Below are 16,638 nucleotides of genomic sequence, written 5' to 3'. Positions count from 1 at the left end.
CGGGATCCCATCCCCGCGACAGCGAACAAGAGAACCCACGCCTCGCGCGCCATCACGGCACACGTGGGGAAGCACTGCTGCGGCCGTATGGCCAACCGGTCTTCCTGTTCGGGGGGGGGGCGCGGAAGCGCCGCGCGCAGCTTCCGCTTCCTCCCCCCAATGCAGGAAGATCAGCTGGCCTCTCCTGCTGCCACCCGTTCTCCTGCTATCTTTGGGTCAAACGGCCCGCCGAACTTCCTGTTTGGGGGAGCGGAAGCGCTGCGCACAGCTTCCGCTTTCTCCCCCAAAGCAGGAAGATCAGCTGCCTCTCCTGCTGCCACCGGCCTCCTGCTATCTTCTTCGGGCGTCGGGCCGTATGGTCCACCGATCTTCCTGCTTGGGGGGGGGGGGGAGGGAGGAAGCGGACGTTGTGCGCTGCGCTTCCGCTCCGCCCCCCCCCCCCCCCCCCCGACAGGAAGTTCGGTGGGCAGTACGGCCCGACGCCCGAAGATAGCAGAAGGCCGGTGGCAGCAGGAGAGGCAGCTGATCTTCCTGCTCTGGGGGAGAAAGCGGAAGCTGTGCACGTGCTTGAATGTGTATGTGTGGATGAGAATGGGAGTGTGTGTGGGTGAAAACTGGAGCCTGGGTGTGTATGTGGGTGAGAATGGAAGCTTGAATATGTGGGTGAATGGGAGCTCGAATGTGTGTATGTGTGGTTGAGAATGGGAGCCTGGGTTTGTGGGTGGGTGAGAATGGGAGCTTGAATGTGTGTATATATGGGTGAGAATGAGAGCCTGGGTTTGTGTGGGTGGGTGAGAATGGAAGCTTGAATATGTGGATAAGAATGGGTGCTTGAATGTGTGTATGTGTGGGTGAGAATAGTACCTTAAATGTGTATATGTATGGATGAGAATGGGAGCTTGAATATGTGTGGGTGAGACTGGGAGCATGGGTTTGTGGGTGAGAATGGGAGTCTGGGTTTATGTGTGTGGGTGAGAATGGGTGCCTGGATGTGCGTCTGTGTGTGCATAAGAATATAAGCCTGGGGAGGGGTGAGAAAGTGAGAACTTGAATGTGAGCTTGTGGGGGGGTGGGGGGGGGGGAGAGCATATGAGAGTGACAGCTTGAGTGTGTGAGAGGGAGTCTGTGAGAGAAAGCGTGTATGTGTGTGTGTGTGTGTGGAAGGGAAGAAGACAGTAATAGAAGAAAGACACTGAAAAGGAATTAGGAAATGAGCTATACGGGAAAAAGAGACCAGGACCAACTGATTAGAAAAATACAAAGATCAGACAACAAAGGTAAAAATATATATCTATATTTTGAGATGTTAGCAATTTAAATATAAGCAACACAACCGCTCTCTCAAAATTTATGGACAGGTAGGAGCCGTGTATAAAATCGTAATAATAAGAAGGCTAAAGTACCACAAATCACCGTGAATTATGTTTGTATCATTAAGTAAACCTCATACTTAGGCGTAGATGTGAATGCTATGCTGCATAATTTGGCATTATTTATCAGTAAAAAAACAACTAGTAGACCTGCATGCCTACAGCCCACCCATGTTAACCTTGTGCCCACCCAAAAAATCAGTTCTGGCCACGCCACTGCTTTGTTTGAGTCTTCCAAGTTCCACATAACCTCGTCTGAGTCCTCCAAGTATCCTGAGTCTTCATCTGAGTCTTCCAAGTATCCTGAGTCTTCTTTTCCAAGTTCCATGACTTGTCTTGTTCCTGCTCTCAGGCTCCGTGTGGTCTCACGCACTCGTTGTTCCCAAGCGACACATCCGGAGGGCTATTCCTGAGACCAGCAGTCAGTTGCTGGGTCTCACTGGTGCGTGTAGATCCAGTGGAGGGCTGAGCCTGCCATGTTCCAGTTACTGACATTCCTTGCCTTGTTTACAGTCCAGCCTTGTTCCTGCTCCACCCGTGCCTGTCACAATCACCTCCCATGGTGTGTCTTGGGCTTCCTCCCTGATCCGCCCCATGGCCCAAGGGCTCACAATCTCCCAGGAGCAGGTGACCACGCCTCCGCATCCTTCAGGATTTGAAGGCCTGTGGTCACAACAGAATTCGAAGGCCATGAGCTCGCTGAGCGTGTGCCTGTGGTGGGCTCAAGTTCCTGGACATTTTTGATAATCTTGTTTTGCTCCAAGTTTCCTGGACTTTTGATTCCTGCTCCTATTCAAGAATTTTTTGAGTTTGTTTTTTGTGTCTCTTCTCCTTTCTTCAGTATATTTGGATTTCCAAGACCACAGGAGGCGCCTGCATCCAGAACTTCTCCAAGTCCAGTCCGGTCCCGGAACTTTCGCGACTTGCAGGAGGCGCCTGCTGCTCTTCCAGGGACCAACTCTGTTCAATCCACTGAGATGCTTGCTCTTCTTCCTGGGTTCCAAACGACCTGTAGGAGGCGCCTGCACCCAGGTTTTCCATCCAGTACCAAGTCCAGCTTCTCTGCCAAGTATCATCGAGCTTCAGGGAGTATATAACCTATTAAAGTATACTCCACAGCAACTTCAGGTCTTTGGGTTTGAACGATCTGCACGAGGCACCTGCACCCTAGGCCTGGCTCCGTCTCGCCACTTCCAACTCAGTCCCTGCTTTACTCTGCTCTGACCATCTACAGCCAAGACCCTGTCTCTGCTTGCGCAAAGTGATGATTCCAGCCTTGGATTCCACTCCAGTTCTTCTGAGAGGTCATTCTGTTGTTTCTCTTCTCTTAATCTCAACATGGTGAGTTGCCTTGAATCTACAGCTACGATTCTGTCTCTGCTCTGTGCAAGTGGGAATCCCAACCTCTATCACTATTTCAAGTTTCCAAGATGTCATCTTGTTGTTTCTTCATTATACCCACATGGTGAGTTGTCCTGAATCCAAAGCTCACCGCCATCATCTTCCATTGTCCATGCTTGCAGTGTTCTGAGCTGGTAGAATCAGGATTGGGAGATCCTGATTTCCCTGTTCATCTGCTCCTCTGGTGCTATCATCGCTGCCAGGCAAAGGACAGTAACTGCCATTTGCTAGCCTGTTTGATAAGCCTGCATTGCTCCCTGCTGCAAATCCTTCTGGAAGGACCCTGTTTTCCTTTTGAAACCACTCGGGATTCTACATCGCTGCCCATAGATTCATTGAGAGCTGTGGCTGCTATCTCCTCCTTGAGTTCTGTATTCTTGTACTTCTGGTAGCCACCATCAATCTAAACCCAGGAGAGTCATTTTTGAAGGGAACAGCTCTTCAAGAATAACTAGAACTTGCCAGCATCTCAAATTGTTTTCCATCAGTAAACGTTGCCTCTGCAAGGATTTTCGCCTTCGGCTGCACTTCCAACCATCCATCAAAGTGGAAAAGTGTTGCTTTAATTACCTGCTGGAATCCTCTGCTGCTTCAAGCCTTGCCTCCTTGAGCCTTACCATCTACCTTAAAGTGGCTCATCTGATTCGAGCCTAGAGACAATACACCTATCCAGTCATTCTGGGAAATCTTTCACAATTAATCAATTTCCTGCGTAAAGTATAGCAGTGATGTCTATTGGCTATCAACTCCCTTTGGGAACAGCTTCACCACCATATGGGAGCCTGTATTAACATGCAAATTATAGCTGAGATTCAATTTCCTCTTTGACCTTTTAAAAGGGACTTTTTCACATCCATCCCTGGCTTTGCAAAGGCTGGTTTAATTTTGCCTGCTATCGTCAACTCCATGGCACGCAACAGGGAGGCCATCATCAAGCGACATGTAATACCGTATTTATACATTTGGTTATCAGGGCTTCAACTCGAGTGGGGCAGGTTTGACTCCCTGTACACGTTTTAGACTTTAGGCCTATTTTCTTTTGGCAGTGTTGGCTCTTTAAGGTAATGGTGGCCCTGCGATTTGGGGACTGCCATCACGTGTAAAGGGTCAATGCCACATTGTTTTGCCCCACAGTATTTTGCTGTGAGATAAAAAAAACATGCCAATACTGTTGCAATGATTTTTGGGGGAAGGGGCCCACTAGCTATAAGCTAGGTACCTATTTTCAGATGAGCTTAGAAGCCTAAGGGGGCCATTATTAAAAAAAGCTTAGATCCTAAATTTAGGATCCTAAATTAGGTTCCTATGTTAAGTATCTATTTTCAGTCAAACTAGGGACCTAAGTTTTCAGCTGAAAATTAACATTAATTTAGAGTCTAAATGTTTTCACCATGTTTTTCAGGTTGAATTCTTACAGATTCTGTCAGCTGTGAGCTTGTCTTCTTGACAGGATACTTTTAAAAGAATATGCATACGCTCATAAACGCAAGTATTAGCATGCGAGTGGAGTTATGCTGTAATTTTAAATTGTGTGTGTTTGTACACTTGTATCATTTAAAATTACCCCCCCACACACACATATGTGTATGCATGATCTTAAGAGGTTGTTAGAGTAAATGTCCCGTGCTTATTTCTACTAGGGCTTTAGTGGCTTTTACATGTGTATGCAAGTGGATTTTAAAATATGCTTGTGCCAGAGAAAAATAGGTTTTTACAAGTAGTCCACTCATGGGCCCAGTTCATATCGAGGTCTTCATGAACCCTCTAGTTCTTCATCCTGCAGGCCTCCCACATGAACCCGAACCCTTACCCTGAACTAAAAGCCCTAAAACTCAAGATCTCCAGATTTGCTGCTCAACAGGACCAGCAGTAAAACTGTGCAGATAACAAGCTGACTCGCACAATGGTCAGCCTTTTTAAAATATGAATTTACACGCGTAAGTCTTGGCCCAGCCCTGGAACGCCCATGCCCTGCCCATGCTTCACCCCTTTTCCACCCCCTTATTCTTGAGTCGCACAGGTATGTACGCAGCTTCTGAAAATCTGCATTGCTCCCATGTATGTGGGTATTTTTGTGCGAGCAATGCTTTAAAAATCTACCTGTTAATGTTTTCCATACGTCTCTACAACTTATGCATGTATCTCCCAGTTTTGGTGTGCACTGGGCTTTTACAATTCACCTGTTAGAATAAAGGAAATTGTTACCTAAACAAGGTGTTGTTAAAACCACTGAGTTGCAATTTTTCTTTCTTCTCTTGAGTAGCAGAAGCACACTACAGAAAGCCAAGGCAGAGTGAAGGACTACAAAGAGTGAAATAGAAAGGAGAGGTTCTAGAGGTCAGGTAAAAGGCAGCAGAGTGGGATTCTTTTACTCCTTATATCAAATTGTATGGTTACATTATTCCTAGTGTTGTGTCCCTGTACTATTTATACATAATTGGTTTCCCATAGGATAGTTCCCTTGTGTAGCACTATAGAAATGCGTAGTAGTAGTAGTAGTAGTTGGAGTCACTAAGTGCCGCAGAAGCATCATCAGAACAATAGAGCCAGGATCATGTACCTTAAGTCTATGGATCCTAGCTCTGTATAAGAAAGCACCTGCCCATCCATTCAAGTTGGGCCCTACTTCAAGGTTGGAGTTAGGAAGGTGCCCATATCCTAGCTCATGTGACTTGAATATATTTTTCATCAAACAACAATTAAATTAAACATCAGAGAAAAAAGGTACTGCTATTAAATACAGTTTTTTTTATTGAACTGCTTCAGTCTAGGGATACTCATAATACATAAAATATAGTTCAACCTACATTACTAGGCCCTTCCTTAGAAAATATGATGTCTAGATTCAGTTACTGTCCAGTTATCAAAGTTTAGCCAGATAAACTTACTAACTTTGGAGGGATAGTCGGTGGTGTGTCTGCACTATTGAATATAGTCAGTTATATTAAAGTTAGCCAGCTAATCTTATCCACCTAACTTTAGGTCAGATCTTTGGCATGACCAGACTTAGAGGGATAAGTTATCCAGCTAATTCTGAATACACTAGTATATAGCCAAAATGCTTCTGAAATCAATGTAGTCAAACTTTATTGAATCTTGGTCACTGAGAATGAAAATGATGCTTAAAATTGCTGATTGGCTTTAGTTTTCACGATATGCTAGTGGGTCAGTATATGTGACCTTTGACTTGCGAATTGTGGAGGATAAGTGAGTTAAGGGAAAGAATCTCAAATTAAACCAGAAATAATGAACATAAATCTTTGACAGAATCTATGGATAAATCTATGACTGGGTTTGGACAGTACTTTATTTTTGGAAACAATAATGAATGAAGTAATTTTCTCGGAAATAACAAGGCAGATATCTACAAGGAGTTGGTGGAAAACCTCCTGAAAGAATACAAAAGCCTTGGCAACATCATGTCACCAAAGATACATTTTTTGTACTCTTAACTAGATTTTTTTCCATCAAACTGCAGAGCAGTGAGCATTGCAATGAGCATGGCAAACAATTTCAGCAGGACAGGACATTGCAGCTATTGAAAAAATGGCATCAGGGCAAATGGAGCTTATCAATGCTTGCAGACAGTAATAAGAGATATTCCATTTAATGAATAAAGGAGATAAGTCAAGAAGAACCGAGTAGCCATTTAATAAGGACTAAACTATGTACATAAATATACACATAATAGGGCAGATTTTAAAAGGTATGCGCGGTATACCTTTGTGCACACTACCTGGTGCGCACAAATGTACGCTCGATTTTATAACATGCGCATGCAGCCGCGCGCATGTTAAAAAATCAGGGGTCGGCGCACGCAAGGGGGTGCACACTAGTGCACCTTGCGCGCGCTGAGCCCTCGGGGAGACCAGCTGGCTTTCCCTGTTCCCTCTGAGGCCGGTCCGAAATTGGAGCAGCCTCGGAGGGAACTTTCCTTCTCCCCACACCTTCCCCTCCCTTCCCCTACCTGTCCCGCCCCTCAGCCCGAAAAAAACCAAACCCTGTACTTTTATCTCACAAATTACGCCTGCCTTTTGCTGATTAAATTGTTAAAGTGTTTCATAAGCAACCATAAATACATGAAAAGACCTAAGTTTATAATTTATGATTAAAACTCTATCATCTACTCACTATCTATGCAATAGACATAGAAGTGAAATGTAAAAACTTAAATATCATGGAAACAGTTGGTTTACTTGTTATATTTGAATTCAGCACATCAACATCAATAATAAATGGGAGATTTTATTTCTGAAGCAAATGCCTTCTAAACATGTGTATACTAGTCATATTAGAGTTAGCTGGATAACTTATCTGGGTAACATAACTCCTCTTCAAAATGCTCCCAGATTTCCTCAAAGTTATCAAGCTACATTTTAGCCAACTAAGACCTGGATTCACCATACTATCGCAGAATGGGGAATCCAGTGAAAACAGGGGTGGGGAGAGCGAAGGGGGAGGCGGGCCTGCGAAAGCTGGCAGCCTTCGCACCACCGCGCTGTTTTCATGGTGCTATTGGGTGTGCTACTGGCGACGATAACGTTGCTTAGCTTATCGCCGCCAGCGAAGACACCACCGAGTCCGCCTCCTCGCCGCCCTGACTCCAACCTGACTCCACCCCCAGCATGCTATCGCACGTGAAAAGGGACTTTTCGCACGCGATAAGTGTTTGAAAATGACCCCCTAAGATAGCCAGGTATAATTTAGTTGGATACGTGGTCAAATATTTATTTATTTAGCCAGATGTTAGTGGAGAAATCTTCAAAACTACTCATAGAAGCTTTTTTTAACTTCCTGCTATCATAAAGAATAATGCTATAAAGAGGAAACTCCATTTTTTGGAAGACTTGCTAATTATTTCAATGTAGAAGTTTTCTAGCTTTTCTGTTTTTTTCTGTTTACATGATCTCACCTCTTCTTTAGTCATTAGATGCCACTCAGGGATTTGTTCCAAGACAACAGATTCTAGGAAAACACATTCAATTTTCTGATGACTCAACTGGTGAACAACTTACATTTGAGAGCATAAAGTATGTTGTTTTGAGAAAGCCTTAAGGAACTGAAAGTGAGATGTGATGCTAAGTAAGGCAGAATGATGTACTTTAATTTCACTGGGGATGCTGGCATCTTTTCTTTTTTTTTTTTTGCATATCAACTTGTGAATTCCCATATGTAATGTGCACTGTCAAGCACTACACTTCCCTTCTCATTAGCAGTTACCAAGGAGAGAATCTTTCTAAATGAAACACACCAAAGTGACTAAGGATACTTCATGAATTGAGTTACCATAAAGATAAGTCATGATTTCTTTAATACTTATGTACATTGTCGGTCCTCCTTCCCATGTTATGCCTCCTTTCCTATCCATTCCCTTTCATGAAAAACCCAAAATAAATAAAAAATGATCTATCCTCATGCTACATCCCTCCTTCCCGTATCATTCCTTTTTCTCATATATCCATGTTTTTCCTCTCTCCTATGCAATGTTCCCTTTAAGCTATGCGCATTCGTGCGCACACAGGTCATGAAACAAGCGAGTACAGAAAAACTTAGTACTCACAAGAAAAGGAAAAAGTGCTTCAAAGAACCCTGAGCACATATTTGTATACTCGCATAGGAGAACTTTTTTTGCACATACAGTCCCCAGAAAATTAGAAGTAACATTGCACCCATGTTCCTCCTCGCCTCCCCCTCTCCCCCATGTTGCTCCTTTCCCCAATTTTACCTCTAGGTCAGACTATGGTGATTTGCACTGTAGACCAGAAGTATAGACCCTGGGTGAGAACACATGTTCTCGATTCCTGCAGCAACTCCTCCCCTATCTTAAGTGCTTCCTGCTTCAGAAAATGAGGAGGAGGAGCCACTCTAGGGACCAAGAGTGTGGCACCTCACTCTGCCCCTGTGCTGTAGTGCTTCTGCCTCCTCTTTTTGCCATCATTAATTAATTTATTTATTTATTTATTTATTTATTTATAATTTTTATATACCGATATTCCTATAAAGAATATAGATCACACCGGTTTACAATGGAACAGAACTTTCGCTGGGAGGCGATACATTAAACAATGAACATTAGCAATTGAACATTCAAAAAACATTTGGAAACAAGGAACCATAGCAAACCGAGAGCAAAAAATAAAATAAAATTGTGGATACATAATAAAATAAAATAAAAATGAAAAAAGTGAAAATAAATATAGTACTTTATTTAAAACTAGAATGAGTCCTTGGGGGGCTGTGAAGAGAAAGTTCAGTAAGTCCACTAAATGTTAGCCATAGGCCTTGTATTCATGTTTTGGGACCTGCATCAAGGAGAACTTGGGTTTTCAGGGAAAGTTTGATTGAACAGCCAAGTTTTTAAGTCTTTCTTGAAGGTTAGGGGACACTGTTCTTGACGGAGGTCAGGAGGGAGAGTGTTCCAAAGAGTCGGCCCAGATTCTCTTTTGCTTAGAGAAGATTTAGTAGGGAGGGCATGCAGAGAGCCTTTGTAAGCTCTTCTGATTGGTCTTTCAGAGGTGTGAGCACGGAATTGATGGCTCAGTTTGAGAGGGGAGATGTTATGAATGTCTTTATGTATCATCATGAGTACTTTGAACGAAATCCTGGCTTTGATAGGTAACCAGTGCAGAGACTGCAGTATGGGAGAGATATGCTCTCTTTTGTTTGAGTTGGTAAGTAATCTCGCCGCAGCATTCTGTGCCATCTGTAGAGGTTTTATTGTTATCGCAGGGAGACCAAACAAGAGGGAATTGCAATAGTCTAATTTGGTAAGGATAATGGACTGCAGCACTAGTCCATTATCTAAGTTGGTTGATAAGAAGTGCTGTTAAAGTGCATCAGCCAGTACAATTGCACTCTTAGACCAGTCGCAGGAGCAGCTTTTCATTCAATGATTGCTGTACACTAGGGATGTGAATCGTGTCCCCTATCGTCTTAACGATTGAAATCGTCTGGCAGGAGAAGAAAATCGTGTTTGGCACGATTGTTTCGTTAAAAAATCGTTAAAAAATCGTTTTTTCCGATTAGTGCGCACTAACGGGAGTTAGTGCGCACTTCCTGCACACTGTGCCCTAACCCTGATACCAGGGGTGTTGTGATCTTCCTGCACACAGTGCCCTATCCCTATTAATACCAGGAGTGTTGTGATCTTCCTGCACATAGTGCCCTATCCCTATTAATACCAGGAGTGTTGTGATCTTCCTGCACACAGTGCCCTATCCCTATTAATACCAGGATTGTTGTGATCTTCCTGCACACAGTGCCCTATCCCTATAAATACCAGGAGTGTTGTGATCTTCCTGCATACAGTGCCCTAACCCTGACACCAGGGGTGTTGTGATCTTCCTGCATGCAGTGCCTTCTCCCGCCTGCATTACTAGTGAGAGGCTAGCTTCACAGACAGGGGGGAGCTTCCTGACCCTCACTCCTCCCCTCCCCCATGTCCCAGCCAGTGAATGGTGTGTGGGTGAGGGGGGGGGGAGGATGGTGAGGCTGAAACAGCTCCTTCCCTGCATTACTAGTGAGAGGCTGGCTTCACAGACAGGGGGGAGCTGCCTGACCCTCACTCCTCCCCTCCCCCATGTCCCAGCCAGTGAATGGTGTGTGGGTGAGTGGGGGGTGGGAGGATGGTGAAGGCGGAGACAGCTCCCTTCCTGCATTATTAGTGAGAGGCTGGCTTCACAGACAGGGGGGAGCTGCCTGTCCCTCACTCCTCCCTTCCCCCAAGTCTCAGCAAGTGAATGGTGTGTGGGTGAGTGGGGGGTGGGAGGATGGTGAAGGTGGAGACAGCTCCCTCCCTGCATTATTAGTGAGAGGCTGGCTTCACAGATAGGGGGGAGCTGCCTGACCCTTACTCCTCCCCTCCCCTATGTCCCAGCCAGTGAATGGTGTATGGGTGAGGGGGGGGGGGGGGGAGGATGGTGAGGCTGAGACAGCTCCCTACCTGCATTACTAGTGAGAGGCTGGCTTCACAGACACTCACTCCTCCGGGGTGTTGTGATCTTCCTGCACACAGTGCCCTATCCCTGATACCAGGGGTGTTGTGATCTTCCAGCACACAGTGCCCTATCCTTGATACCAGGAGTGTTGTGATCTTCCTGCACACAGTGCCCTATTCCTGATACCGGGGGTGTTGTGATCTTCCTGCATGCAGTGCCCTATCCCGGTTACCGGGGGTGTTGTGATCTTCTTGCACACATCCCAGTATCAGGAATAGGGCACTGTGTGCAGGAATATCATAACACCCCTGGTATTAGGGATAGGGCACTGTGTGCAGGAAGATCACAACACTCCTGGTATTAATAGAGATAGGGCACTGCATGCAGGAAGATCACAACACCCCTGGTATCAGGGATAGGGCACTGTGTGCAGAAGATCACAACACCCTGGAGGAGTGAGGGTCAGGCAGCTCTCCCCTGTCTGTGAAGCCAGCCTCTCACTAGTAATGCAGGGAGGGAGCTGTCTCAGCCTTCACCATCCTCCCCCCCCCCTCACCCACACACCATTCACTGGCTGGGACATGGGGGAGGGGAGGAGTGAGGGTCAGGAAGCTCCCCCCTGTCTGTGAAGCCAGCCTCTCATCAGTAATGCAGGGAGGGAGCTGTCTCAGACTTCACCATCCTCCCCCCCCCCTCACCCACACACCATTCACTGGCTGGGACATGGGGGAAGTCTGGACTGAGGGTCAGGCAGCTCCCCCCTGTCTGTGAAGCCAGCCTCTCACTAGTAATGCAGGCGGGATAGGGCACTGCATGCAGGAAGATCACAACACCCCTGGTATCAGGGTTAGGGCACTGTGTGCAGGAAGATCACAACACCCATGGTTTGTCAGAAGGTTAGGAATGCTAGGGCACTGTGTGCAGGAAGATCACAACACCCCTGGTATCAGGGTTAGGGCACTGTGTGCAGGAAGATCACAACACCCCTGGTATCAGGGTTAGGGCACTGTGTGCAGGAAGATCACAACACCCCTGGTATCAGGGTTAGGGCACTGTGTGCAGGAAGATCACAACACCCCTGGTATCAGGGTTAGGGCACTGTGTGCAGGAAGATCACAACACCCCTGGTATCAGGGTTAGGGCACTGTGTGCAGGAAGATCACAACACCCCTGGTATCAGGGTAGGGCATTGTGTGCAGGAAGATCACAACACCCCTGGTATCAGGGTTAGGGCACTGTGTGCAGGAAGATCACAACACTCCTGGTATTAATAGGGATAGGGCACTGTGTGCAGGAAGATCACAACACCCCTGGTGTCAGGGTTAGGGCACTGTGTGCAGGAAGATCACAACACCCCTGGTATCAGGGATAGGGCACTGAGTGCAGGAAGATCACAACACCCCCTGGTATCAGGAATAGGGCACAAGTTCTAGTCATATTGACTGATCACATTACTTTTTTTGTCAACTACCAACAGTTTCCATTTCCCATCCCCCCAACCATCACCTCAGTTGGAACCTTGGTAACATCAATAGATAAGAGGGCAGCCAGCCAATAGGAATACATATTCATTCCTAACTGACCTTTACTGACCTGGAAAGTGTCAATAATTTGTATCATTTTCTGTTAGTGTTCCTGAGTTTCCATTTCCATTTCCCATCCCCCCAACCATCACCTCAGTGGGAACCTTGGTAACATCAATAGATAAAAGGGCAGCCAGCCAATAGGAATACATATTCATTCCTAACTGACCTTTACTGACCTGGAAAGTGTCAATTTGTATCATTTTCTGTTAGTGCGCACTAACACGATTTAACGATTTTTAACGATAAATCGTTAGAATTTCTATTGTATTGTGTTCTATAATGATTTAAGACGATATTAAAATTATCGGACAATAATTTTAATCGTTGAAAAACGATTCACATCCCTAAAAATGAGGTCCTGCCCTGAAACTGAAGAGGGATTTCTTCTGGACTTCTACAACAGCAGGAGCCAGCTTTACGCTAAAGAAACTGGCATACGAGCTTGATGATGTGTCACTGCTGCAGAGTGCAGATAACAGTGAGTGTTTTTCTCTCCAATCTTCTGTGTTCAGCGAGAGAGAAAATGTTGCTGCAGAGGTTGCAGTGAAAGCCAAATTTTCCTCCACTGATTTACATGAAAAATCTTCAGAGGGATAGCCGTGCTAGTCTGGTGTAGCAGCCCCTCAACCTCAAAAGATACTCATCAGCCGCTGCAAATAGTGCAAGGACACCAACCCAGGAGCCAGACCTTGCCAGAAAAGGAGATGCCAACACTTTCCACATATTATCCCAGACAATGCCATCACTGGACACAACATCATCAGCAACATGCGGGACACATTCTCCTGCTTTTCTTCCAATCTAATATATGCCAACACCTGCCAGCAAAGTCCCGCTTCTGTCTACATAGGACAAACGGGACAATCTATAAGGACAAGGGAAAAGGATTTAAACCTGAGGTTAGAAATGACAACATTCAACCTTCCTTGACATTCTCTATCTGACCTTAAGGTTGCCATACTCCTACATGAAAACTTCAAAGGAGCACTCCAGCCTGAAACTGCTGAATTGGAACTCATTAAAAATCTAAATACCATCACCCAAGGGCTGAACAGAAGCAATGGATTCATGCCTCACTACAAATATGCATAAACTGAACTGTTGTCTGATCGTTCTGTCTATTCACACTTACCTCAGTTGTCAGTAGGCTAAACTACAATCCTATTCACACTCTCTCCACACCGTTTCCTGCCTTTTCCCATGTCTTCTCACTGTTCTGTATATATATTGTACACATCAATTGTACATCATTTCATGCATCTGATGGTGTGGACTGTGTCCTCGAAAGCTCATGCTTTAATAAAACAGTTAGTCTAAATGATTCCACTCGACTCCTAGTGCTTTTTTATTCAGATGAAGAGTCATTACTTTTTTCCCCTGAAATAGAAGCTATTGATAGTGTACCAGATGGGAAAAATTTGGGAGGCCTTTATAGTAGTGTGTTAGCCACCTTATCCAGTTCTTTGATGGGGAAGGCAGGACAAAATTAGGAAGTGGCTGAAGAGCAGGCAGCACAGTTAGAGAGCACATCTGATGCCCTTGGCAATGTTCCTCAGAGTCCACCCACTATATCAGCTCCAGTGGCAGCATCCTCTGCTAAGTATGTAGAGAAGGGATCAGAGTGGACTTGGAAGATCTGGAGACATTTCTAAATAAGGGAAGGCCCACGCTTTGCAAAATGCAAGCACATGGCAAAGACACAGGTCTTGGCAAACAAATGGGGCATTTAACTAACACTGGCATGCTTTATAAGCCACAGAAGCAGCAGCCCTTAGGACTAGCATCTGGGGAGTTTGGAAGTGGCAGAAAAGAGGAAAAGTGTTTCCCAATCTGATCCCATGCCCTCAACCCTTTCCATCATTCAGGTAAGAGGCAACAGCCCTGCAATGAGAAGTGAAAAGCTACGATGGAAGAAATGGAACAGGTTTCAATAGGAATGCCCCAGGACAGGAGAGAAGCAGCAGTCAAAGTTAGAAAAAGGGGCAGTTCTGAAATAAATGCCCTTGATAGCCAGCCCCTGCAGCTAGTAGAGAATGAGGGCTTGAAAATAGAACTACAAGGATAAAAGTGAAGCAAGATGTTTTGAGGATCCTCCACTAGCACCTGAGGTCTTTCAACAAATGCTAATTTTCTCTCAGAGAGTAACTGCAAAGAAATGACCAACTTTTGCATTCATTCTGCCCTGTCATTCCAGTCCATACTGCCAAGGATATACTGTTGCAGTCCATCACAGGGGATGACCACCTCAGGGACAAAAGGACTAGTGCAAGACAATAATTGTCAATGTCTTCTATTACACTCAACCCTCCTGGATAGCTGTGCTTGCAAGATCTTTGTAGGATTGCTCCCAAGCTGTTCCTAACAAGGTCCCATAACAATGCAAGCATTCACTGACACCAATACAGCTGATGGCTGAACATCTATAAAATGCTCATCCACTGCTAGAAACATAAAGTGGCTCCATTGGGACTTGAACCCAAGACTTTCTGTGTGTGAAACAAATGTGATAACCTCTACACCATGGAACCATTTCTTTGTCTGATGGCTTCCTTATTACACTTTCAAACACCTATCCAGTTATTTTAGAATACTGTTTGAATAATTCATGGGATAATCGCCTCAGCCACCATTCACATTCTAACATTTTTTACTCTTGGCAAAAAATAGATCTTCCAAGAGCCATCCCATCTACCATGAAAAATTTGTTTTACTAGAGTCACTGCTGAATTCTTTTTACCACACAAGATGTTGGCTTAGGAGTTTACCTAAAGCTTCCATATTTCGTCTCCAGTAACCATTCCCACACTTCTTCTGGGGAAGACGATATCTGCTATGAATTCGCATGAGATCAAGTAGCAAGCATAGAAGGAAGGGCCTGTAAATCTATCCCACGCATATAGATTGTGGGTATCCTGAAAACCTGACAGGTGGGGTTTTCACTGCACATATATGGAACCCATTGGTCTTCAACTTGCTTTTTCGGTCTCTAAGTAATCCTTGCACTCAGACTCATGCCTGTTTCTGCAGCAAGTTAAAAATGGCTCCACTGGGGATTGAACCCAGGCCTTTCTGCGTGTAAAGCAGATGTGATACCCACTACACTATGAAACCAACTGATTTGTTCTTTTAATCTGTGAGCAACCGTCGAACCCTTGATGCATGCCTAAAGGAGGACTAATTGAACAAGCATCTCAGCTAGAGAAGTGCATTCATTGAAAACAAAATATAAAAATGAAATCAGTGGAGCCAACTTGTTTCTTTTTTATTTATTTATTTTATTTATTAAAAATTCTTGTATACCATCGTTCATAATATACATCACAACGGTTTACATGTTACAAAATCATAAAATCAAACTGAAATATCTAAAAGGTACAGTAAAATATCATAAAAAATAAAATTGTTAATCAATTATTAATAAAAGAACATAAAACAAAGATAAAAATAATGTTTCTTTAAACCAATGAGTCCTTTTTTTCAAGATAGTCAATATAAGCCTGTTCGAAAAGCCATGCTTTTAGAGCTTTTTTAAAAGCTTTAAACTCTGACTCTAAACTCTTAGGGTCCAAAATGAGCTGAAGGGGACCCGTGAACTAAAGGAATCCTACTTGTTTCATTTCTGTCAAACAGAATGATTTCTATAAGCAATTATAGTCAAAAGACCCATGGAAATCATAGGCATAGCAACAGTTGCAAATATATGGAGAAAGGTTCATACACTGTGGAGCGGGCAGGCTGCAGAGAAGGGACGGATTGGCATACCGTCAAGCAATGAGAGTTATGATGTATCGCAGCGGAGCATTTTCCTAGTCTCCTATAATTCCGCAGAGCAGGTTACAGTGATGCTGAGCTCGAAGAATGAGCATGTCACAGCCTTGCTCTGCATTGTTTCTCTAGACATTGTCTGTGTGAAAGCATAGCCCTGAGCTCTCTCCGAGTTCTTGGTAAGGATTTTTGCTGTGGCAGCCCATTAACACAAGACAGGAAAACAAACCATGGAGGCAGCATGGCATCACAATATCTCTGCATCATTGTAGATTTGTGTTGCTTCGCTTGCTGTTCTGTTTATCCTTTTTCGTGATTGAAGCCTTAGCTACACTTCAGATTAGTTATTTATTCTCTGTATGACTGCCAGTGGGCACAGTGTGGGCAGTGGGAGCTAGGTAGTACTGGGCATAAGCGAGCAGTGAAGGCAGGCCAGAAAGTGCAGCATAACAGCCTGTATTGTGAAGCCTGTCTGTGACAGAGAAATAGTGCAGACAGAGCAGACAGGATGACACTCACTGTTTGCCTGGCAGAAGGCAAAGTGTGTGCAGTGGGCACTAGGCAGTGGGCATTATAATA

General features: G+C 44.7%; 2 non-coding genes across 2 annotated transcripts; both read right to left on the bottom strand.

Annotated features, from left to right (window-relative positions):
- Nucleotides 1-14,749: 14,749 nt before the first annotated feature.
- On the bottom strand, nt 14,750-14,822 carry TRNAV-CAC. Its single transcript has one exon. It is a non-coding gene; the product is annotated as a tRNA-Val (tRNA).
- A 510-nt stretch (nt 14,823-15,332) lies between these two features.
- On the bottom strand, nt 15,333-15,405 carry TRNAV-UAC. The gene has a single exon. It is a non-coding gene; the product is annotated as a tRNA-Val (tRNA).
- Nucleotides 15,406-16,638: the final 1,233 nt, after the last annotated feature.

This window comes from Rhinatrema bivittatum, chromosome 1 (assembly GCF_901001135.1).
Source record: "Rhinatrema bivittatum chromosome 1, aRhiBiv1.1, whole genome shotgun sequence".
In the NCBI taxonomy this organism is placed as follows: Eukaryota; Metazoa; Chordata; class Amphibia; order Gymnophiona; family Rhinatrematidae; genus Rhinatrema; species Rhinatrema bivittatum.
Note: the sequence above shows the minus strand (reverse complement) of the source record. Positions and strands in the feature narration are given on the sequence as shown.